At 38.5% G+C, this 24731-nt stretch overlaps 1 long non-coding RNA gene across 1 annotated transcript in view; it reads left to right on the top strand.

Moving 5' to 3' along the window:
* LOC146768596 (uncharacterized) overlaps window positions 1-22189 on the top strand; it is a 56617-nt gene extending 34428 nt beyond the window's left edge. Inside the window, exon 3 of the long non-coding RNA XR_014949658.1 lies at window positions 11768-22189. This is a non-coding gene — a long non-coding RNA (uncharacterized LOC146768596). The remainder of the gene's footprint in view (window positions 1-11767) is intronic.
* Window positions 22190-24731: the final 2542 nt, after the last annotated feature.

The raw sequence follows: 24731 nt of genomic DNA, 5'->3' as shown, positions 1-24731 counted from the left end.
TTCTCTTTAACAGAGGGATGGCAAAGCAGTTCAGGATTATTCCTCCTTTGGCCTCCCACTGGGACATAAATTACGGGGTCTAAAATAAAATGGGAAGAGGCAGAAACACTGAATGTGACAGTAGTGTTCCCTACAGGAGCAGGACTCACTTCCCTCCAGTTTCCTCTCTTTTCCTCTTCCATGTACTGCCCAGATCCTCATTTTACTGAAGCAGAGACTGACTCCAAGGACACTGGTGTATCTCTTGAAATTAGAGATAGGGAGTAAGAATATGCTGTGAAGAGATAAAATGAAGTTTTAATTTTAGGAGACAGGCTGTATTTCTGACAGATGGACCATCCTTCTGAACCATATAGCCTCCAGTCCCATCCTGCCGTGAGGAACACGTCAGCCTGAAAGATTAAAGTTCAGCAGAATTATAGGCCACCAAAATCAGGGCTTTATAATGGGAACTGTCATCTGACATGAATAATAGTCCCATTCGTAATACTTATACTGGATCTTAATCTCACTTAAAGTGAAATTACTCCAGGGACTTAAAATAGGAGTATTTGTAATTTAAAATGTCTTCTGAGACTCTTTACACCTTGGATATAGGGTACAAAGATGAGCTCTGTGTGCTCTCTGGGAACATGTCTGCATGTGTGTACAACTGTCTTTATATCAATATATATTTTCTTTTTCTAAAAATAATAGATATTATCATACAGATAATTATGAAACCAAAAGTCATAATGATTATTTTCTTCTTTAATTTTTCCTAACATGTTTTTATAAAACTGACAAAACATTATTTTCTGTTCCCCTTTCCGGTGGCAAATATAAGAGTAAAATAGAGAGTTCAGAGGAGAGAGAAAAAAATGAAAAAATGCAGGTAATAAAAAGAAAACTAGTGTTATGATCTGTTCTAGAGAAAAAAAAAACAACTCAGATAAAATTAAATATTTCTCTCCAGAAAAATATTCTATTGCAAGGACTATAAGGCATCTATACAGCCATCTTTGTTTTACGCCCCAAACTACCAAATACATTCTGTGCTCAGGCCTATGCACTAGAAACACTGAATTGAATTTTCCCAGGGCTAAAAATTTTTAATATTTTTAGCATACATTTATACCACTACTCATAAACTTGCTATTAGAGACACGCTTGCAGTGAATTCTCAGTAGGATTCAGAATTTCATGCTTCTTATGCAGTGCTGGCCATAGCTTCTCTTCAGTTTCATCAGTTTCAAAACCTCATCAGTTTCTGCAAATTATCATTGCTCTTCCAGGTAGAACTTTATTATAGATGATGCACATATGCCAGACTCATCTAGTATTATAACACTTTCTGTCACCTTCATCCAAACAACATCTGGCAGCAGTCCCCAAAGTGACATTTCAGACATGGAAGCAGAACTAATGTGAAGAAAAATATGGTGGCAGTGACAATACAACCAGAGAACAACTTCCTCCCCAATTAAGTCAGCATGCTGCTATCCTTCATTCTCTCAGGAGTCCCTTCTCTTTCTCAGCAGTCTGTTTTCTCTTACGTAGTTTGCAACAGCCTGGGTTTCCATAGTGTTCTAGGTCAGCCCGTATCCATGAGAAAGGATGACAAAGGTTGAATTTAGCTCTTTGAACCTGACATCCTGACTCAGGTAAAGATAGGCAAAGACCTCGACTCTGTGAGGTCCTGTACACAAGCATTTTCTTTCTCTGTGTTTAACGTGCTGTGAACTGAATTCAGTGCAACATCACTTCAAAGTCCGCTAAAGCAGAAAGCCCGCTACAATGTCAGATTGTATTGTTGCATGTCACTACTTGGTTAGCTTGTTCAAAAGGGTTCACTCAAATCAACCAAAACCATAAAAAGTATGAAAAAAAAAATTTATTTTATTAGATGCTTGAACATAGTTCTGTGGTATTAAAATATTGTTCTTAATTAATCAACCTTAATTTTTAATATAAATGCAAATTTAAAGAAATTCTAACAAAGTTACAGTTTACAATTTCCAGAGGAAAGAAGCTTGAAGAATTTTAGATCTCAAATACTTTTGCTGAGAAATTCATATAAAATTTCAAAGACAAACAGATTGTAGACTTTACCTTGTCACTGCTTACCTACAAAAGAAAAAGAGGAAACTTTATTAGAGAGCCTCAGAGTAACTTCACACTTCCCACAGTAAGACATCTAAATCTTTATCACATTCAGCAGAAGCACACACCCAGTCCCTTCATTGGGTCACTTGCCGTTCATGGTTTATGTAATTCTTACTTCTGCTTCAAAAACAGGGTTATTCACCCTAATCTGGAGGATTTAGGAATGGGACACAGACAATGAGAGAACATGGAGAAATTGTTATTTGCCATTACTGCCATTTCTTTGGATTTTTTTTTTTTTTAATGTTTACAGTGTAGCTTTTTTAAGCCTTGGTAGAGCAAATTTATCTCAGAATTCTTTTTGCCCCCCCTTGCCTTTTTTCCCTTGTCTCTTGCTGCACCGTGGGTTGCTGAAGTTTTTATATTTCTATGTTGTTCTTTCTATGCTTCTTCCTTAATCATTATGGCTTCTGTTTTCATTGCAAGCCACTTGCATGTATCTTCTGTAATTTCCTATATAAAAACTAGAGACAAAACAAAACCAGAAACATTCCCACATACCAGAAAGAACAATAAATATTTTAAAAGTGACAGGTCATACTCAGCATTGCCACAAAACAAAGTAGTATTACTATATAAAAGCTTGTGTTGTTATTGTTGATTTTAGTTAAATGTTAAAAGGAAATTCTTTGGTGAGGCACTGGCAGAGGTTGCCCAGAGAAGCTGTGGCTGCCCCATTCCTGGCAGTGTCCAAGGCCAGGTTGGATGGAGCTCTGAGCAACCTGGCATCATGGAAGGTGTCCCTGCCCATGGCAGAGGGTTGGAATGATTCTTCCAACCCAAATCTTTCCATGATTCTATGGTTATGGTAACCTTGAGAAATTCCTCTTATATGCTGAAGAGTTTTTAATTACTTACCCTGCTGCAAACATTGGAATTCACCCAGTCTCCTCTTCGTTTACCATTCCGTTCCCAAGGGACCAACGAAGGGAGAATACAAAATGAATTTCCATCATTTCAGCTTTCTGAGCAAGCACTTACATCTATTTGGAAGCAAAAGAATTGTGGCACACTGAATACTTTGGGGATCCAAGTCAGGTTACTATCTTGTGTTTATTTAAGAAGTCAGAAATGGAAGAAAGCTATCAGAGTTTATCATCTGGCTACAACCTTTGTAAATGCAGCAAATCTCTTTCTCCTAGAGAGGCTGCAAATAGAAGGCAACAACAACTGAAACATTATCATTGCATTCCCAGGAACTAATTGCAGAGGTCAAATAACTTTACCCTGACTTCAGTGGCACCCTGCAACCTTCAGGCTTCATCATTTGGTTTGCATACCACCATCTTTTGATATAGCCATGGGACACCTGCCTGAAGGTGACAGTGCCCTGTGCTTCAGCCAGGTTCCTGCCTTCCACCTGTGGCTCTTTCCCATGTGGAAAACATCTTGCAACATGAGCCCAATGGAGAACCAGAATGTCGTGACAGATCTGAAAGCTTTCAGTCAGGTGATGAGAAAAAGAAAGACAGATCTTCCCAAAGTTCCCAAACACTAGCAGAGGAAATGCAGAGGATTTGCCTACAGATTTGTACTCCATTGCTGAGCCTGGTTGTTATCACTGGACTTGCTCTTTGGCTCAGGCAGTGTGGGACAGCCCCTTTTGGCAAGGTCTCAATGTAGAAACCAGTGTGAGTTATCAAGCAACTGCTCTGCTGAACATGCAATCCAGGCAGGATTTGGCAGGTGCCTTCAGATATATATAATGTTTCTTGTGACTGAGGAAAAAAGATCAAGTTATGAATTACAGTAGCTGAAGTAACTGTTTTTATTCATGAAAGTGCTCAAAAATAGTTCAAAATTTGTTTTTTGTTTGCTTAGGTATAAAACTGTGAGGCAGGTTGCTTAGGGGTAATCAAGGTGATATAGTGGTCAGTAAAAAAGGCCAGAAACACTATGCTCCTATATAGATTAATATAAAGTTGATTTTGTCTCCAACTACTCTTGGTAGCACAGATCAATTAAAATCAGCAGCATAAAAGTTTGGAAATTCAGCTGCAAGGCACCTATTCAAGAATTCTGACTTTTGGATCAGACATCCTCTATCATCAGCAGGGGAGTATTCCCTGGGCATAGTCCCACTGCCAGGGGTAACAACTGGCAGACAAAATCAGTTTTTATAGCACTGTTGGGGCATGAAGTGGCTGGAAGCAGTAGCTGTCCACGAGGGAAAGGCACATCCCTGTAACAGACTAGAGAGGAAGCAATGTGCAGGATCTGCTGGTGTGGGGGGAACTTGGGAGATTCCGAGATTTAAACACCAGAATTTGACACAATCTTGCCTGACATGGCAGTGATTCCTGAGAGGGACATGTGAATAGTCAGGAAGGGATTTCTGAATACACGGAGGAAATGCCTCAGGGTCTGTAGGGAGATATTGTACTTCAGGTCTTGGAGTCTGCCACAGGATGAGACCTGAGACTGTCGAGATGGATGTAGTTTACCATTTAATTGGCACTGACATTTGTGCCTTGTTCAGGACTTCTACATATCTGTCCCATGGCTGAAGTGTCTCTTTTCCATTATGCCCCATCTGTAGGTCAGAATTTTAGGTATGATTGTTAGGAGTGCCAAGAATGGCATAAACTGTTGGATTTGGTTTTTGTTTCTGAGGTGTTTCCTATTTCAAGGCTCTCACATATACAGCCCTCATGGGTCCTGAGGTTAATTCTTGGATCTTTGATCCATAAACATTTCAAATGCTGGGAGAAGAGCCTAGGCACAGAGGCATTGTTGGTGTCTGCAGTAAGAATGTGGCTGCTGGGTGGGATTTTGACAGGATTATGTCCTGTCATACATCTGCACAGGAGTATGAAGCATTCTGATTATATAGAGTTAATAACCAGGAATAGCCTCCTTTCTCTCTTTTTTATTTTTTTTTTTAAATTAATAGCAGTGACAGTCTTCCTTATGTTCTCCTCTTCCACTGAAAGTGTTGTCAGACCACTTGGATGTAAGATGTACCTTGTTCACCTTGGACTGGAATGATCCAGCATTTTTAAGGCTTAGGAAGTTTACATTTTCTTTCTTAGGGAAAGAAAATGGACAAAAATTAAGGCTTTTCTTCAGATGAGTGAGACTTGGCTCTGAAAGCTAAAAATGTCAATAAAATAACCTTCAAACCTAAACCTTGCAAAACTTCAGCAAGTTAGGTATGCTTCAGGCATATCATTTTGCCACAGAGCCTATGCTTTGGCATTAGCCAAGCCAGCTTGATGAGCTGACTGCTGAGCAAATTGTTTTGTATAGGTTTTCTACTTTGCCATCACACTATTCAGCTAAAGGTGCTAACCTGCTCACAGTTTCAGTCCTGCAAATAGAGGACTGAATCGATCCATAGGCCTTATTGAAGAATTTTGATTGATATAGGCCCTGGAAAGTAAGGATGAGTTTGTCCTTATGAATGTCTTTGATATGAAAATCAGCCTGGTAGGCAGAGTGCAGGGTCAGCAAATTCAAGCAGTTTAGGTTTGGCAGCAACTGAACTAGCAAGAAGTGACAATTGAGTGATCTTATCAAGGTTTTTACTTTAGTTTTGATACTCCTGTAATTGAGCATCTTTCTTTTCTGTCACCTCTCTAACTTCTAGTTATATTTTTTTTTCATTTCTGATTCAAGTTAGAGACATGGGAAACATAACTCAGCTGTAGGAAAGAAAAGCAAAATTTGCCCTTTAGTGATATGAAGGTAAATTGAAGTATTAAGAGAATAATAATCTAATAGTATCCATAGTATCCTAATTAATTTTAGATTTTGGGAAGCTTCTGCTTTGCAGCTTTGATGTTTTTTTTTTTTTGTTACAATTAAAAATGTCTTGAGATTATATATATATATATATATTTGTAAAGTTATTTGTGTTTGGTTTGTTTTCTTTTTTGCTGGGAATTTTACCAAAAGAAAATCAGGTAAAATAATATGGGCTGTGTATCACCATGCAAAGATTTTTTGTTTTGGCTTTTTCTGGTTTGGTTTTTCTTGGTTGTTTTGTTTTGGGTTTTTTTTTTTTTTTTTTTGGTAGTGTCTAAAACAAAGATTTCCTCTGGACTAGGAATAGACTATAGATAAACATCAGTGTGCATTTTTTTTTGTAGCTTAGGAGTGAAGAAAACCAATATCTGGGATGCTAGCAATCCTTGGGAACTGGAAAATGTACCCCGAAAATTTTGATTTTTTCCATTAGAAAAATCCAGCTGTTAATCTGAAGGCTGTTATCAAATATGTTTGCCCCCCATATATCACAATGTCTTCTGCTGTTACGAACTTTAAAGAACTTGAAAAGGGAATGAAGACTGAAAAGCTGCAGCACTAATGCTTGCTCCTTAGAGATTGTAAAGGGCCTTATCACACATAGACAATGCAGAGACTTAGAGTTTTTCTGCTCTCCTGGTACAGTGGTTTTGGGGTTTTTTAGATCTCCACAAGAGAATGCAGGGGAAGGAGCGGGAGAACCCACACGGGTGTTTAACTGAAATCACAGAAGAATTGCATAAGCTGCTGAATTTTTAAAATATTTTTTTTAATAAGGCAAGACTGTGATCTCTTCACCCCATTATCTAGGAAGCAAATAATTAGTGAAAAGAAGGAATTCCACCAAAACAGCTCCACAACTCCTGAAAATAAAACTCTATATCAGGAGTCAGGCAGATATGATGGTACTTATTTCACCTCAAAACATAACCAAAGAAAGACAGATTTGAAATAATGTCAGAGAAGCCAATAATAATGCAATCTCCTTTGGGATGGTATTATCTGCAATGGAAAATTTGAAAACCTCTGAAGATTATGAAGTGAGAAGAACAATAGCTACCTGCTGCTATTCAGGAGAAATGAAAAAGCCATAACAATGGACATTATGCAGTCTTTGAATGGGATACATTCCCCATTTGGTGAAATCACTTTAGCCACTGATTCTTAATGCTGTGTGAAAAGAAGCTATTTGCTGCTTCTAAAGAAAGACTAAAACACACTATTTCTTCTAATATATCAATTCTTACATTGGCAGACAAAAATATCAACTTTTTTCTTCTGCCTTTCATTTTCTCCTGCCTGACCTAGTGCAAAACTGCGTTTTGTTTGGTTCATTATTATTAGTTCAATTCCATTGTCATTAATCCTATAATCAACCACTGTGTTCAAAATCTGTGCCCAAAAATGAGCTCTATTGCTGACTCTTATGGCCAGTAGGACTGCAAGTGCTTGAAGCAGTGCTGAAGTCTGCCTCTGTCTTGCTTTATTTTCCTCAAATGCAGTATTCAAAGAGCATTGCCCCTGCCATGTTAGAGGACTGCTGTTTACCCAATCTATATCCCTCTGAACAGAAAGGCATTTATCAAAGCAGAGATGTCCCCTTTTCTCTGTGTTCAGCTAAGACTTCATTTCCCCTAATGCTTTATGGCAAGAATGTCACTCTGAGCTCACTGGGATCAAGAGGAGCTGAGCCAGGACCTTTTAAGCCCCCAGCCCTGAGAGAGGGGCTGTGTCAAAGAGGACCATGAGGACTCTGATGTGGCAGGAGGGAAGGAAGAAAGAGCAGCTGAAGAGCCCTGCACCATCTTATCAGCACAGCCCACACAGGCCTGGCAGATTCCTGTATCTGAAATAAGTTCAGTGAAGTTGCTGCTCAAATAAGTGATTGTTATCTTAGTAAACTAAAGGCTCTGATCTATTCCCTTCACAGAGTATGATCTCAGATGAAGGGAGGATAAGGTTAGTGATCCAATAATTTGGAAAAGTCCAAACCTGACCCCACAAAGTGACCAGTAACCTTACCAAAGCCCCTACTGTGATATCTGTCTAGCAACCCAAGACTAGCAGTATCTATAAAGCCCCTAACTTGAAATTCAGGCACCTTTGAATTTTTCCTCTAAAGTAGATCCAAAAAGCATGTTTTATGTATTATCCTGTTGCCTTAGGTTTTAGTGTTTATATTTTTCAGATTCTGTACTGCTTTAGTGTGTCATTCTGAGCTTCATATTAAGGGATGTTAAGCTCTTTTCAAAGAGTAGGTAGACAAAACAATTCCTTTCCCACCTCGGGACCAAGGACAACCACCCAAATTTCAGGCCCAAGGGCATTAACAATGTGGACTGCATAGAGAAAAACAAGAAGGATGCGACTTCATAACTAAAGCTGTGTTTGAATAATTAACTCCAATTTGCAAATGGACCAGAAAAATGAGAGACCTTGGGACTGGTCATTCATTTTGTGACCATTTTGGTTCATCTTGGGTGTAGCCCTGGCCGGGCTCTTGTACTGCCCAAGGTGCTTCCATTGAGGCCTTCTAATACCTATTTTATTCTTTAACTCTGTCTAGTCTCTGTTCTAGGTCAGCCTTCTCAAGGCACCAATCCCATAAATGTGATATGACCCTTATGTTCCAAGGCTGCTTGCATGGGGTTTTCCAGAGTGCTTCTTATGGTCATGATAACTGAGACAAATTTGCTGCTGCTCCTGCTGCTGGAACCACTTAGTGACATCTGAGTTAAAATGCAAAAGTTTCTTGTGTCCTGAAACATGGGGAACTGGCATTTATAATTCACATTTACTATGGTAATTTTGGGGAGACCTACATTATGTATTGAGTGAATACCACGTAGCAGTGTCAGAACAGCACAAAAGGGCATTACATTGTTTTTTTGATAATGTAGATTTTCATTTTTTCTTGGAACTGCTGCTGAGTCCGTGCCAGCTACAGTAGATTTGGGACATATGACAGAAATTAAAGACTGCCTTTCCATGATTGAACATGGGAGTTAGTGCAAGGCATCTTTCAGGTAACAGTATTGTAAATCTGAAGAGGGCCAACGAAGTGTCCTAGAAAGTTTTTCCATGATCTCCAGTAAGCAGGTTTATTGCTCTGAGAGTTGCACACTCTCTCTGCAGTCAGATATTGTAGCTGATACCAGTATTAGTAGTTCCTGTGTTCTTTCTCTGGTCATTATTTATTGCCTATGTGGTTCAGTTTTTGCCTCTCACAAAGTCTGTTCTGTGGTGAGTTGAGCAGGAAGCTGGATCATCTAATTCCACTAATTTAAATCTTTTAAAGAAAAAACAACAAAAAGACTGTAATGTGCCCAAATCAGTTGTGACAGATGGCATCTGTTATCCCTGCCCTTGCTTTATGTGCCTTTAAGAAGCCTGAGCAAGGGGAAGCCTCTAAAAAGACAAGGAAATTGTTCCTTTTTCTGGAGATGTGTTGTAGCTGATGGGTGAGAAATGGGTGGCTTGGGGGGGCTGCAGAGGGCAGCCAGATGCAGCTACTTGAGACTCCTTGAGACTGCAGTGAGGATTAGAGAAATGGCAAAGGCTGTGCAAAGTGACTCTGCTCAAAATGTCATCAACTTATTTTAAGTCTAGGAACCAAGGAAGGGGGGAAATTTCATTTCTTGTGTGTTCACCTACTTGGTTTGAACTTACTAAATTCAAAAAGATTGCTGTCATTTTTATTCTAGAAGTCCTGCATCCTTCTAGCTCTTTCTTTAAAAAGCATGCCATGAGAAGAGATCTGAGGCAGGTGCGGGTCCCCATCAGGCCATAGCCAGATCTGTTAGATTGAAACTTCAGTCTTATTAAGTAGCTTGTAGGCTTTATTCATAGCCAAGGTCTTTCAGACATTTACTGATAATTTTTTTCTCATCAAGTCTTTGCTGAAAACATTTGCCTTTGTATGAAAGTGTGTGTCTCCTAGAAGCCACACTTGGTTCTTGGCATTCCTCTTGTTCCTTCTTTTGTCATTTGATCATTTGCAAACATTTATATTTTAGGTGTCTCTTTTGTCTGATGTGAAGACACTTGGCTAAAATAGGCTTCAAAGAAGTGTTGGCTCTGTTAAAAGAGCTCCTTCTCAAGCCAAGAAAATCCCCAAGCTGTATTTCAAAGACAGACAGAAGAATTTCTGCAAAATATTGCTGACTGATTTTTAGCAAAGCCACAGCACGGCTGGTTTTGTTATAACCCTACCTCTTCACAAGAAGGTAGGGGAGAAGGTGAGGAGAGGCAGAGTTTCATCTTGCCTGAAATCCTGGAAATTCTTTACTGCTTCCAGAGCTGAAGGAACTTCAATGATTCTGTGATTTGGTGAAATGTAAGTGTAGCTGTATGCAGGTCTGGAGACAGCTTAAAAGTATACCCATTAGCTATACAAACTAAAAGCATATATATATATATATTTTAATATATATATGTTTATATATATATATATGTGTGCAGTCACTGATGCTGGAGATAATGAGGCCTGTCCTTAAGGGCTGTTATCAGTGAACAAACTTCTACTAGAAGATACTATATATAACACCTACTCTATTGTATTTAGTCTACATGGGTATCTTTAGCCCTCTACATGCCTTAAATTTGTAGACTCGTATCTTGACATAGATTAAAAATTACATGGGAGGTTAAAAGATTTTTTTTTTCTGATGAGCAGTATCGAAATAAACTGGATTTTTTTTTTTTACAATTAAAAGACTGATACTTTGATAATTAAAAGACTGATGGAAACAACAAAGTATGGCAGTTATTTGTCAGATCAGAACATTCTGCTAGTAAAGTAAGGATGGGATAAAAATGCATTGTTTTCCATTTGTATTTTGCAGGTGATGTGTGGTGTTTCCCTTCCTCTCTCCCCCCCTCCTTTCCTCATTCTCTTTTTGCAAGGAGAGGTAGAAGGAATTATCTGCCACTGTTCAGAGATGCTGCTAATTATAGACCAAACTGCCCAGTTAAGAGTCTGCAAAATCTTCTAAATTCATTCCTGTGAATTCCACTTGCAGAGGAATCTGTTTCCTACTTCTCCAGCCCCAGACTGATTTCTGGCAAGCATTGCTGACTCGGAGCTGGCTTCATGCAGTAAACGAGAGCTGTTTGATGGTACTCAGGGTCCATCAACAGTTTTCACAAGGAATAGCCTGGAAAACTACAATATCCCAGTTACTTCATGCAATCTCATCTCCTTACATATTTTTTTTAATAAGAGCTTTGGGACTTGTACTCATTTTACTCTGTATTTCCTCATAATACAGTGTGCAGAACTTATCAGAAGTTCCAGGCAGCACCCTGCTTGAAATCATTTATAATAGTACTTCACACTAGGGAGTTCCTGCTTGCAGATTCCAAAACAAGTTTTTACAAAAGAAGTGTTAATACCCACATATCACTGGGAGAAAAGGGAAGGAAAAAGAGGTTTATTATGCAGTCACAGAATGTGTCAAGGCAAAAGCAAGGGGCAGAGTCAGCACCACCTGACTGACTCTCTCATGATCACTCTTGGTGAAACTGCTGGTGGCATTTGCAGAACTCCTCCCCTCCTCCTGTGCTACGGTCAGGGCTCAGTGCATTTCCAAATTTTGGATGGGGAGGGGAAAGGCTTGGAAATCCCTGCTTGTGCATTGCTATTTCCATTTCTGCTCATAATAACCCACAAAAGATTCAAGCCACAACACAAGCGAGGTAGAATATGGCTGCAGCAGCCTGACCAAGAAATGGATAGGATGTCACTCGCTAGGATGTAACTCCCAGTACTCATCTATCTCCTGTTTACCTCCCTCTCAGTGATTTACTGTGTAACCTCTCCCCACCATATATCTGTAGGGAGCTCCTCTGCTCACCTTGGTTTCTGCCTTTCCAGACGCTGCCCTGCATGATGATAACTTCAGGGAGAAATGACTGCTGTCCATAAAGGCAGCCAGCCATGCTCTGCTCTGCATTGCCCAGGGGAGCTCTGCGTGCAGGTGAATGCTGATGGCAGAACGCACTCAGAGAAATGGCTGTTGCTGGTCTATTTGCATACAGAAGTATCTGTAAAGTATCCCATTATTCCATTCCTTTCTACTTTCCCCAACAATCCTTCTCTGAGGACAGAACTGTAAAAATGAGTCTTAATAAAAAACAGTGAGGTAACCGTAAGAATTTTGTTTATTCTTGAGAAAAAAAAGTTTCATTTCTTAGTGTGTAAATAGAAATAAGTGAGAAGGTGAGAGAGACTAGAATTGAAATCAGAAAAAGTGATTATTTAATTTTTCAGAGCATTTCAATATTCTGCTTTGGGCATTCTTTCTTTATTTGGTGTGAAATATGTCATTTTAATTCTCTGTGAAAGGAAAGAGAAATGTGGACTCTGGGAGCACTCTGTCTCTACATAGAAGGAGTCCACCTGATGTTTTTCCCCAGAGCCCTGATTTAGTGAAGCCTCAGGAACATCCACTCTGTCTTCTCAGCAGCCATTTGGTGAAATTCTCGGAGTAGTTTGCTGTCCAGCAAACTCCCCTAGCACCATGGCAAAGTTGAAATATCATCTCTGCATCTCATTTAGAGTTCAGGAAAACAGTAAATTCTGGTTAATAAAAAAAAAAAAAAAAATCGTTGCTCAAACTAGCTACAAAAAAATATGGGTTTGTGTGTTTAGTTAAGTTTTACAACCAAAGTAGTGCTGCTTTGCACCAGACTGTATAAATTTGTATTAGTGGATCACAAACTACTTCCAGATAAACAAGCCTTAAAGTGTATAACTGCTCTAGTAAAAAAAAAAAAAGAAAAAAATGTCTTTTGTAGGAACTCTATGCCATTCGCACCAGTTCAAAGGATGTGTCAGGGTGAGAGTGGGTAATAGGAGACAGGTCTAGGGAATGCAGTTATTTCTTCTTTCTGGAGTCTGACCTCCTGCAGGAAAATGGACAAATACTACAAAGTTGCTTTTGTTCCTCACTGCTTGAAGCAGGGGAAAAGACTTGAGAAGTGTGGACTTCATTTTAAGAAATGTATAATTATTTTTTGGGAGATGAGGGAAGAAGCTTTCAAGTCCTTCAGGGTATTCAGAAAGAATAGCAAGCCTGCTTACCTGTAAGTCTCTAATTTCTAATGTGTGTAGAAAGCAGGAGGATTATCATTTCAGTAAAAGCTACAGGCCTTTTTCTTCCCTTTATCTCATCTATTTTAGATGTTTCTCAGTGGCATGTGATTCAATTAATGTCATTCAATGAGGTAAGTTAACATTTCCTTGCCAGGCTGAGTTCTGAGCTTTATTTCCAATTTCTTGTTCTTTAAGGCTTTAAGTGACACTGAGAATTCTGCACAGGTGCTGCTGATGTCCATTATTTGCAATAGGTGCTGGAGAGATTTTTTTTTTTTTCCTGCTAGTCTATGTTCTTTCTATCTGGTCCTCTTATTCACTGCTATTAAGCAGACAGATATCTAATATTTCTGGCAGAAATCACCATTTTAGTTTAAAAGCCTTGTTTTGTTTTTATTTTCATTGATGTTGTCACTGTAGCTCTGGGGAGAGTGTTTGCTACATGCCCCTTGTGCCCCAGAAAAGTATAGACAGCAACAACAACTATGTTTACCTTTACTGTGTAAATAAGGCTCTTTATTCTTTAATAAATGGAATATGAGCAAAGCTTTGGACTACAGAGTAATTTACTGTGCATACTAAATATTTCTGAGGTAAGTCAAAGTAGGCATGAAATAGAATGTGAATATAAGCTTCAATCCTTTTCCTGGATACCTTTTTACTGAACTTAGGCTGCAAATACAAGACATTTTGCAAGGCACTGAAGGAATGCAGTCAGTTCATGACTAAGTAGGGCTGCTCATCTCACGGCTGGCAGGCACAGATATTCCAGTCTGGAGATGTTTTGGCTCACTTGAAGATCTTTTGGTTTTCACTTGGCAGAAAAAAAAAAAATAGAAAACAAAACACTTTTGGACTTGTGAAAGCTGCAGAAGCTGCAGTTTCCAGGTCAAGAGTCCTACAAGCACCAGGAGAGTGCTTTGAGCCTAAAAGTCTGGAATTTTCAGTTTTGTACTCCTTGTGGAGTGTTGCTGAGACACCTACATGGTGAATGTGCAGCAAATATTATCAAATACTTGCAGTATACAATTATATTTCAGGCTAAAAAGTAGAAATATAAATAATAGTAACTAGGAATTTCAGTTTGTGATATCATGTTAAAATTATAGGGTTTACTGCTTTGTCATTCTGGCAGCATTCCTGAATCCCACAAGTTTCTGTGCCACTCTTAGCCAGGAGTTGTTAATTCACAGCATTTCCTGTTAGCAGCACCTGCTATCAGTACCCAACCTTGCCTGTGTTAACTGTAACACAATCACACCTGGTAAGGAGCAGATGAGCTGACCTGCAAGATTTGCTGTGGATTGAATTAGTGTTTATTTAATTTTATTTTCATATTTATTCAACCAGCTGTGTGGCCACATCTATTTGTTTAACTAGTGAGATGATTTTTAACCTGTGGTTGTTAAATATATATTGCAACCTAGCTTTTACCACTTTTACTGGGATAGTGGTTGCTGGCTGCTTGTTCTTCTCACTGTACTTAAAATTAATATTGGTCTAAAGTGTGATATGAGTCAAGCAGGATTTGAATATAAAGATGAGAAACTGTATTCTGAAAGCTAGTCAGATTTGAGAGTGAGAACATGCAGTTGGGTTCCTCACTCAGCATCTAAGCGTGTAATGATTTTGTCCTGTGGCAGCAGTGTGGAGAATCACTTTTATAGGGGTTGCAAGTATATTACTTGTGAGATACTTCTTTTTATTTTTTTCTTTTTCTTTTTTTTTCTTATTTTCTGAAGAAGAAATGCATATGCAGGGATTATGCTGCAATCTGCAGGAGATGCAGAACTTTACCAGCCAAACCCAGGAGGATCAGTAGGTGCAGAAACTTGATCTGAAGGAGGGTAATTTTCAGCCAGCAGCAGGAGTGTTTGGGAAGGTGCTTCCAGCTGGGAGCTAATTAGATGCTGCTGAGCCTGCAAGGGCTTCAAGGTGGCAAATGCCACACATCTCGTGTCACCAGCACAGCCCAGCAGTCCCATCACATGCTCCTGCTCCTCAAAGGGCTCTCTCACATCTGCTCGAGCTGTGGGAATGCTGAAGGCATTTTCTTTCAGCTGTGTTTTTCAGTCTCAAGTATCAGCTGTGGGCCCTGTTACACTCACTGCTGCTGCCTCCCATTTTATTGCTTCCCCTGCTGGGTTGTGATGGCTTAGAAAGCAGTGCTCAGTGGGAGAAGGCAGCATTGCTGCAGGGATTTTGTTTATGTGGGCATGGGAGCTTAGCAAGTGATGCTCGAGGGGAGCAGTACCTGCTCTATCCAGGTGTGCCTGTGCTGCTGGATCCTGAGGCACCTGCAAGCTCAAACATGATTTATTCTGGGTGTCCACACTGCCAATTCCAAGATATCCGTAGCCTGTGGCTTGTGATGTCAAGGCATCCTGGAAGGAGCCTGGGCTGAGGTCTCTGCTGAACGCTGGGAAGCCCAAAATTGCCAAGTGGCAGTGAGAGGGACCACAGCACACCTGGCCACAGGTGCTGTGGTGACTTCATCTTAATCAAGTCCTTATGACTGGTGGGGAGTGCTTGAGGTAACACTGCCCCAGCTCTTCCTCTTGGTCTCCATGAAAGCTCAGCCGAAGCCAGAAACTGAGTCTTGTCCATGCCTGAGCAGCCCAGAAGGAAAGGCAGTTTGGGTGTAATTTCAGAAGGCATTTTGGGAGAATCTGATGAAGGTTATTGCTTTGAAAGAGAAGGAGCAAGAAGGCAAAGCTAAATAAAAGCTAAAATTTAAAAGAAAAAAGAAAAGGAATTTGTGGCACACGTTAACAGAACTGTGTGGTTGGAGTTTAGAAGTTAATATGGGACAAAGTGAGAGCCTCAGCTAAGCTGCACTCAGGCTGCCGACGCTGCTTGCTTAGACTCAACTTGGAGTTGCAGTAGGCACTAGTGGAGATACAAGGCTCTTTTAGCCTTGAAGCCTAACTGCATATTTAGAAGTATGACCTAACTTTGAAAATGTAGCTCCTTCAAACCTGAAAAAAGGTTTGAAGTAGCTTTCTTCATTACTTGAACAGCTCTGAAGATAGATGGTATTCATCATAATATTTATTCAAGATTCTCCTTGTCAAATACCTTGCAATAGTCTTCATGCAGTTTTTTAATTCTTTATTGGCCATCTTTAGCTGGTTTGGTGGCCTGGCTTTTCAGAAGTATTGAGAGAGAGCAGCTCTGTGCAAACATCCATGGCATTATAACCATTCAGTTTACAGCCAGCCAGTGCCTGTGAAAACTGCAGATTAAAGACAATCTGTTCTTGCATAGCTGGAACAGCAGGAATTGACTCCATAGGTGGTTGAGCAGCTCTGAGCAATACTAAACTGTAATGAATTTGTTTTGCTGGAAAGAGGTGAAGGCTCAGAGCTACATCTACACAGGACATCCGTGGAGCAGAAACTTGAGGGAATACCATGAATTGCCCAGAGACACAGTGGGATTAGTGTGTGTTTGCTTCTTTAGTACTGCCCCTTTATCACACAAAAACAGTTATTATTTGAGTTGGTTTGGGAATACACTGTATGCATTTTCCATAAGTATTTTCTGTGAATTGGCTTTTGTGAAGTCCAGATATTTTTTTACTAAACCCTTTTGAATATTAAATGCATTGCAAGTGTCTTCCTTTCTTTTGCCTTGCACAATCACTAGTTTTAATTTTTGGGCTTTTCCTGATGGTGTTATTACATTTTACAAGATTATTTCTACAAGATTATTTTCTTCATTCTGTATGAGAGGAAATAGCACTGCAGTTTTTAAAATAGATGCATTTGAACTTTCTGTGTACTTCATGTTCAACTTAATGTTTCCTTTAATGATATTAAATATAAGTAATCTCTAAAACATAATTTTATTAATTGTAGGGGTGTCGATTTTTTTCTTCCTATTTTGGGGAGGTGGTGGGGTTTAGTTGTTTAGGCAAGTATATCTACAGCTCTATGAACTGAATTGAAAAAGAAAGAAAATCATCTGCCTTTGGAAAAAGAGGTAACTGATTACTCTTCCTGCAAAGGTTGGGACAATGGCAGAAAAATCTTGGGCCCTTGTGGCTTAGAGTCATTGTGGCCTCACTGGCAGGAGAAATTGGGGACAACAGCTCCATTCCCAGCATTTGAGACAGCAGAGGGAAAAGAGGCTCCCAAAACCTAGCAGTGTCCCCTACATTTCAGGTGAAAAGGAACAAATGCTCCCTCTAAAAGGAGCTCTTTTGTTCAAAAAAAATAAAATTGGATGTAGTTTGAGAACTTCATCACAGCTAAAATTAAAATTAAAAATATAAGGGTTTGTCTTGTTATATGATTTCTAGCTTTATAACAAGCCTCTCAGAAATTGTACATGAAAAAGACCCAGAGAGTCTACAAGTTAATTAAACTTTGCTCTAGATTCTAACTTAACAGAGAAATAAGCTGCTAGATTTTTTTCCTAATTAAACATAATTTTCACATTTTACTTATGCAAACCACATTATCATATGTAAGCAGCTGAGACTCTTTCCTTAACTCAAAATATTAAATTTTGAAGTATAGAAATGTTTTAACTTAGTAAGACTAAATCCCAATCCAGTCATAGATTTATGTTAATAATTAAGAAATTCCAGGCATTTAATATTATTAGGAGTTGGGTACAGCAAAAGCTTCAGTATTTTAAGAATGTTTAGAAGACAAGTGATTAGGTTATTCTTCCATAAATATTTTAACATGACATCATGGGTTTTTTTCCCTAATATTATAATTTTTCTACATAAGAGGAAATAATTGGTGAGGATTTATATGTATATAAATATATATTTGTGAAGATTTGCATGTATATGATGCTAGCTTTATCAGTCTGACTCAACTTATTTAACACTCATGCTGCTACATAGCAGTGGCCATAAGAAAGTCTAACTAGCATTTTTTTTCTGCTGGGATTTGTTCCACTTAATTATTTTGTACCTCAGTGCGGAGAAAAAGAAAAGTGTCTCTGTAAAGCAGACATTACAAATAGATTATGGGGCTGTAATGTAAAACCTCTTTATAGCCAGATTTCATTCACTACTAATCAAAAAGAGATTGTGTGGAAAGAGTGTTTTTAATGCCCTATATCCAGTGGACTTCATTTCATTCTAATTTTGGTGCAAATGCTAAGTTGTTGGCTTTTTTCCCCATTGGAAAAAACAGGTGCAAATGAACAGAGAGAAATCAGCAGCCAGTAAAACTGGTATTTCAAAGAAGAGAAAAAACCTAGTATGTGTAGTAGATCATTATGAGAATTCAGAGCTCTCCATTAGGCAGCTTCCACTAATCATCACCATTTTTAAAACTCTGAGCAGAAGTTCAGCAGAAAGTAGATATTAGTGCCTTTACTGGGCAGCTTTATCATTGCACTCCTGACCTCAGGCTAGGGAGGTAATCGGAGGAAGAACACAAAAGGTGCAAGAAACTTTGGTTCACAATGAGTGCCTGAAAGTTTTTTTTCCCTTAGAAGTGTGGCCTCAGCACATGTTTGCATATCCCACCCTTTAGCAGAGTAATCCCACTCAGCTCCCATCCTTGAACCCTGCTGTCAGTGGGTAGTGCCTGCAGGGAGCTGAGGACGAGGACAGCGTGCTCACACCTGTGCTGCTAAGCAGATGGGTTGTTTTATTTCCTGCCAGTTGGCACCAAGTGTTCTTGCAGCTCTGGGTAAGGCAGCATTCACTTTCAAGCTTGGCAATACCTGCAATAAACCCCCAGTTCCAGAGGAGGAAAGTAGCATCCACAATCAATAATACCTGAGATGGGTGAATGTGGCAACCAGCATTATCTTGCTAAAATGAGCACTGAAATAAACTGCTAGATGGATGTGTTGCAGCTGGAGATACAGTGAGCTGTAGTAATTCGGGTGGCTGGTGAACTGTGGGACTTTTTAGTTCATCTCCACACATGGTAGGTAATTACTTCATTCCCAATCTTTGTTCAGATAGCCACTGAGGGAATCGATAGTGAGCCTAGCCCCCAGGTGAAGTGTGTTCACCTTTAAAACATATTTTAAGTGTAGCAGCTGCAAAGTGCTTTAGTGCACAATAACATTTTCCCTGGGTGTCAAAATCAAGTGACTGAAAAGCAGGATAGGCATTGCCAAGGACAAAGGTAACGTTCTATTACTTAAATTTATGGCATGTTGCCATTATTTCATTTGCAGCATTAAGGGGAGTAGAGATAGAGCTCTGCATATTTAAATGCAGAACACGTTAAAATGCAGGCTAAAGAGAGCTACTCTGTGCTTATTAAATATAGCTGGGTTTTTGAAATATATTTATTGTAAAATGTGTGAGAACATTATTAAAAAGTACCTCTTTGTGTGTCATGGGTAATTAACAATAATTATCTTCTTAGTGGTCAGTTGAAATACAGCTGACATAAAAAAGAAATTTCACATGCATTTAAATTAAAAATTAATTAAAACACATTTTTAAAGTGACCCAATTTGACATACAGTTATATCTGTCAACAAATACCAAGTTTTGCCTAAGTTATCTAGGCTTAAGGAAATACTACCTGTTCAGTAATGCTTGGTTTAATAACAATAACTAAAGATTCCAAACCCTATAGAATCATTCTAGGAAAATACATTTCTGCTGACCAAAAAAAAGCAGCTGGGAGACCTTCATTCTATAATCTAATTTTGTTCTCTTTAAGAAGAGGCCTCAGCAGTTTAAAAATAAAATACCAGTCATAGAACAAACCTTACTGCATGACTCAGGAGTTTTTGTGAGAGCTTAATTCTCACTGTTTCACATAAATGCTGGCTCCTCTTGTGCCTGGACAACAGTGCTTGGTATCAACAGTGGAGAGAGGCAGTTTTGTTCCCCTGGTAGGTCTTGCTGCTCCATGTTTCCAGTGTCCAAGCAAATTGCTTAACTTGGGTAACCTCAGGATTTTTGCCACTTCATCTTCTAAGAGCTTGGGCTCTGTCAGGTGACTGAGGTTTCCCTTCATGTCTCTCATCCAAGGCTGATGGTTTCTCCAGAATCCATGAACACAGAGAAATAGGAATTGACTTAGAGACTGCCTTGGAGACAGCTTTGGCCTCTACCCAGGGACATGGATAGAGTGGTTGTTGTGACTCTGATGGGATACCAGTTAATTGCTCAAAGTCTATTGAATCTGAACTGGAGTTGTCAGAATCTGTCTTCTAGTGAGTGAAATTTTAGGTAGAATGTATTTTCTCTCATATTTTAGCACCTTCTAAGTCAGGGTAGTTCAGTAATGTTGTGCAGAAATGCTCAATTCTAAAAGATCTAAAACCAAAACTGATTTACTGAACTATCCATTTTCCCAGCTCTGATTAAGGGAACACATCCAATTACATAAGTATATTATTAATGTTCATCTGTAGTGTAGTAGAATTAAAATTGCAATGTCTCCCAATCACAGTCTAAACCACGCAGTAATCAAGCATGAATTTAGCAAGTTCATTTTTCCATTATGCTGTTTTCAACACAAAGTTACCAGATTAGCATATGGTACCATAACATTGCAGCTCAAACTAGAAGAAGGAAATTCTTTACTGTGAGGGTGGTGAAACACTGGCACAGAGAGGCTGTGGGTGCCCCATCCCTGGAAATATTCAAAGGCAGGCTGGACTGGGCTTTGAATAACCTTGTTGAAGATGTCCCTGCTCACTGCAAGGGGTGGAACTATGGAGCTCACCTTTCAGATGCCATGATTCCTGCTTGGGACTGCCCTTATCTTTAATCAGTTTTAAAATGGAAGGTAAGAGAATGTGTTTGAAAGCCCCTAACCAGTAGGATTTCCTGAAATGAAGAGTAGAAACAGCATATTTAAAAGGCTTGCTATTTTAAACTTTCAATGCTTTGAATTCTCTCTCCCTCTTGACTCTTGCCCCAATGGGCCATATCAAAACAGGATTAACCTTATGCAACTGTACTGAGTTCAAATCTACAGCACAGTGTCCAGGAGCCTAACTCTGCTGAATTGAAGTTATTATTTTAAGTATGTGCTGCTGTATTTAAAGTAAATTGGAGAGGAGAAAATTAGATCAAATTAGAGAGGAGAAATAAAAGTGAGTTTGCTTGGTTGATTGTTTTTTTTTCCTCTGTCTCTGTGTGTCAAAGAAAATTTCTTTATAAAATAATGAACTGAAAATAGCAAAAATCCTTAAAGGTTTATCTTTGGAAAAAACAAATAGTGTCCTTTGCACTGTGCCAAGGTTTAAAAAGCAATTATTTCTCATTATATAACTTCCTTTTCCCCCTTTTGTTATTAACTCAATCAACCTTCTTCTTTCTTCAGACATCTAGTTGAAAATAGGCAAAACTGTGCAAATAATCCATCCTCTGTCTGTCATTCATGCTTTTATGATGTGCATTGCATTGGTTATTTTACCTACTGTAAAATTTTTGGGTTTAGCTAAGATTAACTACACTTCAAAATACTTTCAGTGCTAATAATACAGACTGTCTTTACACAAGCAATCTGCTCATTTGTGAGGGTTTTAGATTTTACAATTTTGTGATCATCTAGGTCTGTTTTTCTCCAACTCACTCGTCTGCACTTGCATTATGCCACCACTGAGGAGTATTTTCCTTAACAGCAACCATGCACAAAGGAGAGGTATGGTCACAATTCAGATGATATGAGGCAAGGAACATTACGCTCAAATAGAATCTTTGGCTAAAATCCAGCACACAGTTAAGCCTGCAATGCTTTATTTAAAAGAAAAAAAAAAAAAAGGAAAAGGAAAAAAAACCCTCAACATTTAAAGAATGATGCTTTTTATTTAATGGACTAAATTCACTCTACTGGGAAAAAAAAAAAGAAAATATCTGTTTTTTCTTCTACATTTTGCTACTAGATCATGACTATTCCCTTGGAGTTTATTCTCTATGTCACTTACTAATGTTGTTTTAAAAAAAATACACAGGCAGGTGCTAAACCATTAAATACTAAGTGAAGACATGCTAGATTGCATAACTAATAGCAATGTAAATTGAAAATAATAAGTCAGGGAATATAACTTTTATATTCTAAGCTTTTGCAAAAGCAGACTTTGACTTTATAAACACTAATGACTACTTATGGACTCATATATTGCTCAGTATTTTTACAACCCTGAATATGCATCATGAACTACATAGAAGATCTTATGGGCATTTTATTGGAAAAGAGTAGCTAGATGTTAAAATTTCTATATATAAAAAGTTTGGGGTTTTTTTGGTTTTTGGGGTTTTTTTTTTGGTTGTTTTTTGGTTTTTTTGGGTTTTTTTTACCTTTTCCTTATCATTAAACCCACAGCAACATCCCATATTTTCACAGAACAAGGTGAAACAGTTCAAGCAACACATTAACTGGCTGGAGTTTTTCATACTGTTTTCTGAAATTAACCTTTTAAGGTGTTAAAGTTGTTGTTTGGGTTGGTTTGTTTGCTTTCAGAGGAGGCAGGCAGGACTGTCCTGCTGCTCCTGAGACATAATGACATTTGTTCCTCATGCCGACTTCCCAAATTTTCCTGTGGCTGTGGGATCTCCTCCCGTTCCAGGGTCACTAGAGCTGCCTGAACCCCCTCTAGGACCTGTAACTCTGAACATATCATGCCTTATCCAATCTTTTCCTTACTAATCCATCTCTGCCAGGTGACTGCAGTGGCCATGATGTACTTGGAGATACTCTGTGGAGGGCCTGAGATGCTCACTGAATTATTAACTGGGAGTCCAAGCTCCTGCAGGAAAGCCATGACCCCAAAACAGCCAAAGTGTGACCTTTTTATTCAACACCAGCTGCTACTAAGAATTAAATTGTAGAGGAAAAAAAGGTGGGGAAAGCAGTGTAAATGGGTGCTCCCCATTTGCTCCATCAGTAGCCAAGAATTCTTGCATTTATTTCAAGCGCAAATGGAATTTAGCAGTTGGAAATAAGCAGCTGTACGAGTGGTAGTGAAAAGTAGGACATGGTTGTCATTGATTTTTATTGTGAGGTAATGGTGATATAGAAGATGCCTAGGTGGGATCTTGGGGTTAGTTTTTATTTCTTTAGAGGAAATTCTGACAAATAGGAAAAGACCAGAAAGCCTAAGAGTTTAGGGATTTTTTTACATCTTTCAAGAAAGTCCTAAAACTTTTAATTCGGTTCTGTCATTTCTTTAAAAAATATTTGTTTGCTTGAAATTACTTTTATGCAATTGATGCAAATTAAAGAGAATAATTTTAAATCAGTTTCTATGAAATTAATGTAACACTGAGAATCTGCTGGCTCAGCTTCTCAGCAGGTCTGAAAAAATGCTTCTCTGACTTCAAGGAATAGGATCCAGTATAAATTATATCAGTAAAAATAGGTAGATTTATGCCATTCAAAAAACCCTGTGATCCTGAAATAGAGATCAAATAGGTTTATGATATATAACTGATAACTGGAGCAATGTAAATTCTCAGTACAAGGTTGTGACAGGGGATTGTTTTAGCTTTCTTAGTAAACTGTTGAGGATTTTTTAGAGATACTATTAGCCATTCTGGGAGTTCCTGAAGAAACAGATGAGGCAGAGGTAATGTTTGGGTTTTGACCCCCTATGTCAGAGGCTGTCAAGAAAGGCTTATGTCTAAATTCAGCCATGATTAATGAATAAAAATTATAAACGGGGTTGTAGGATCAGTCACAACAAAGCATTGTCTCAAATTCATAAATCTGAATAGCTGAAGAAGAATTTATAAATTCAGGGATAATAGCCTATCAATTTCCCTTTGATTTATTGTGGTACAGTATTTTGCATGTGTTCTCAAAGCTTCCTAGCATTATCTGGACATGTTGTGGTAAGTTTTCACTCTGTTTAACAATGAATTTATGATTTTTACTAATCATTCCAGAAAATAAGAGCCCAAATCATCAAATGAAGGAATTAGTTGAGGAATAAGTATTATTAAATTCTTTGCTACTACTTTTGTGTTTTTCATTGCAGGATTACTATTTCTCTAGGCTACATAAAGAAAATTATATAGAATTTGCATTTATAGATACTCATAAATATTAATTTGAACACTGATGTGTGGGCTTTGTTATAGGGATACCAAAACCCTAATTCACACATTTCTTCAGTCCTGATGGGTGCAGACAAAACCTGACTGATCAGACTGAAATACTGGCACTGTAGAATACAATTTATCCACTTGAGTATACACTGGTTATTTTTGCTGCTGTAAATCTCTTTGTCCCATGGGATTGCTCTAATAGAAATGGAATAATCTTTTCTCCCTGAATATGAAAACTGTAAAACCTGCCACCTAAATAGTCTGATAATATGATTTCCTGAAGAATTCATTGCAGAAGAGATGGGGAAGTATATATATTCTATTTTATATATATATAAATATATATATTCTCCAGCTACAAGTAAGGAACCTATTTTTCAGGAAGATAAACTGGAGGTTCTCCTGTGATCTTGTGTCTGTATAGAAATCACATGTTGGTTTAGGTTTGATAAAGCCTGTCCAGGAGGGAAGGTAGGTTGTTCAGTGCCTTTAAATGGCCTTTAGACGTTAATTACTGTGCTGAATACAAGCTTGTAGAAGTATTGTTATTTATAATTTGACCCTTTTTCCCTGCTTCTTGCTCTACCTTGTCTCCACACCCCCCTACTCCCAAAAACCAAGACATTGTGTTTTGCTACCTTGGAGAGATTTGACAGGAGATTAAAAGTCTGCAAGATAATTCAGTTTTCACACACTTATTAAAAATAAGAAAACGGGGAAGAAAGTGATTTTTAAATAGTCACT

The sequence above is a fragment of the Lonchura striata genome, chromosome 1 (assembly GCF_050655825.1).
Source record: "Lonchura striata isolate lonStrDom1 chromosome 1, ASM5065582v1, whole genome shotgun sequence".
NCBI lineage: Eukaryota > Metazoa > Chordata > Aves > Passeriformes > Estrildidae > Lonchura > Lonchura striata.
This window is presented reverse-complemented; position numbering and strand designations above follow the sequence as displayed.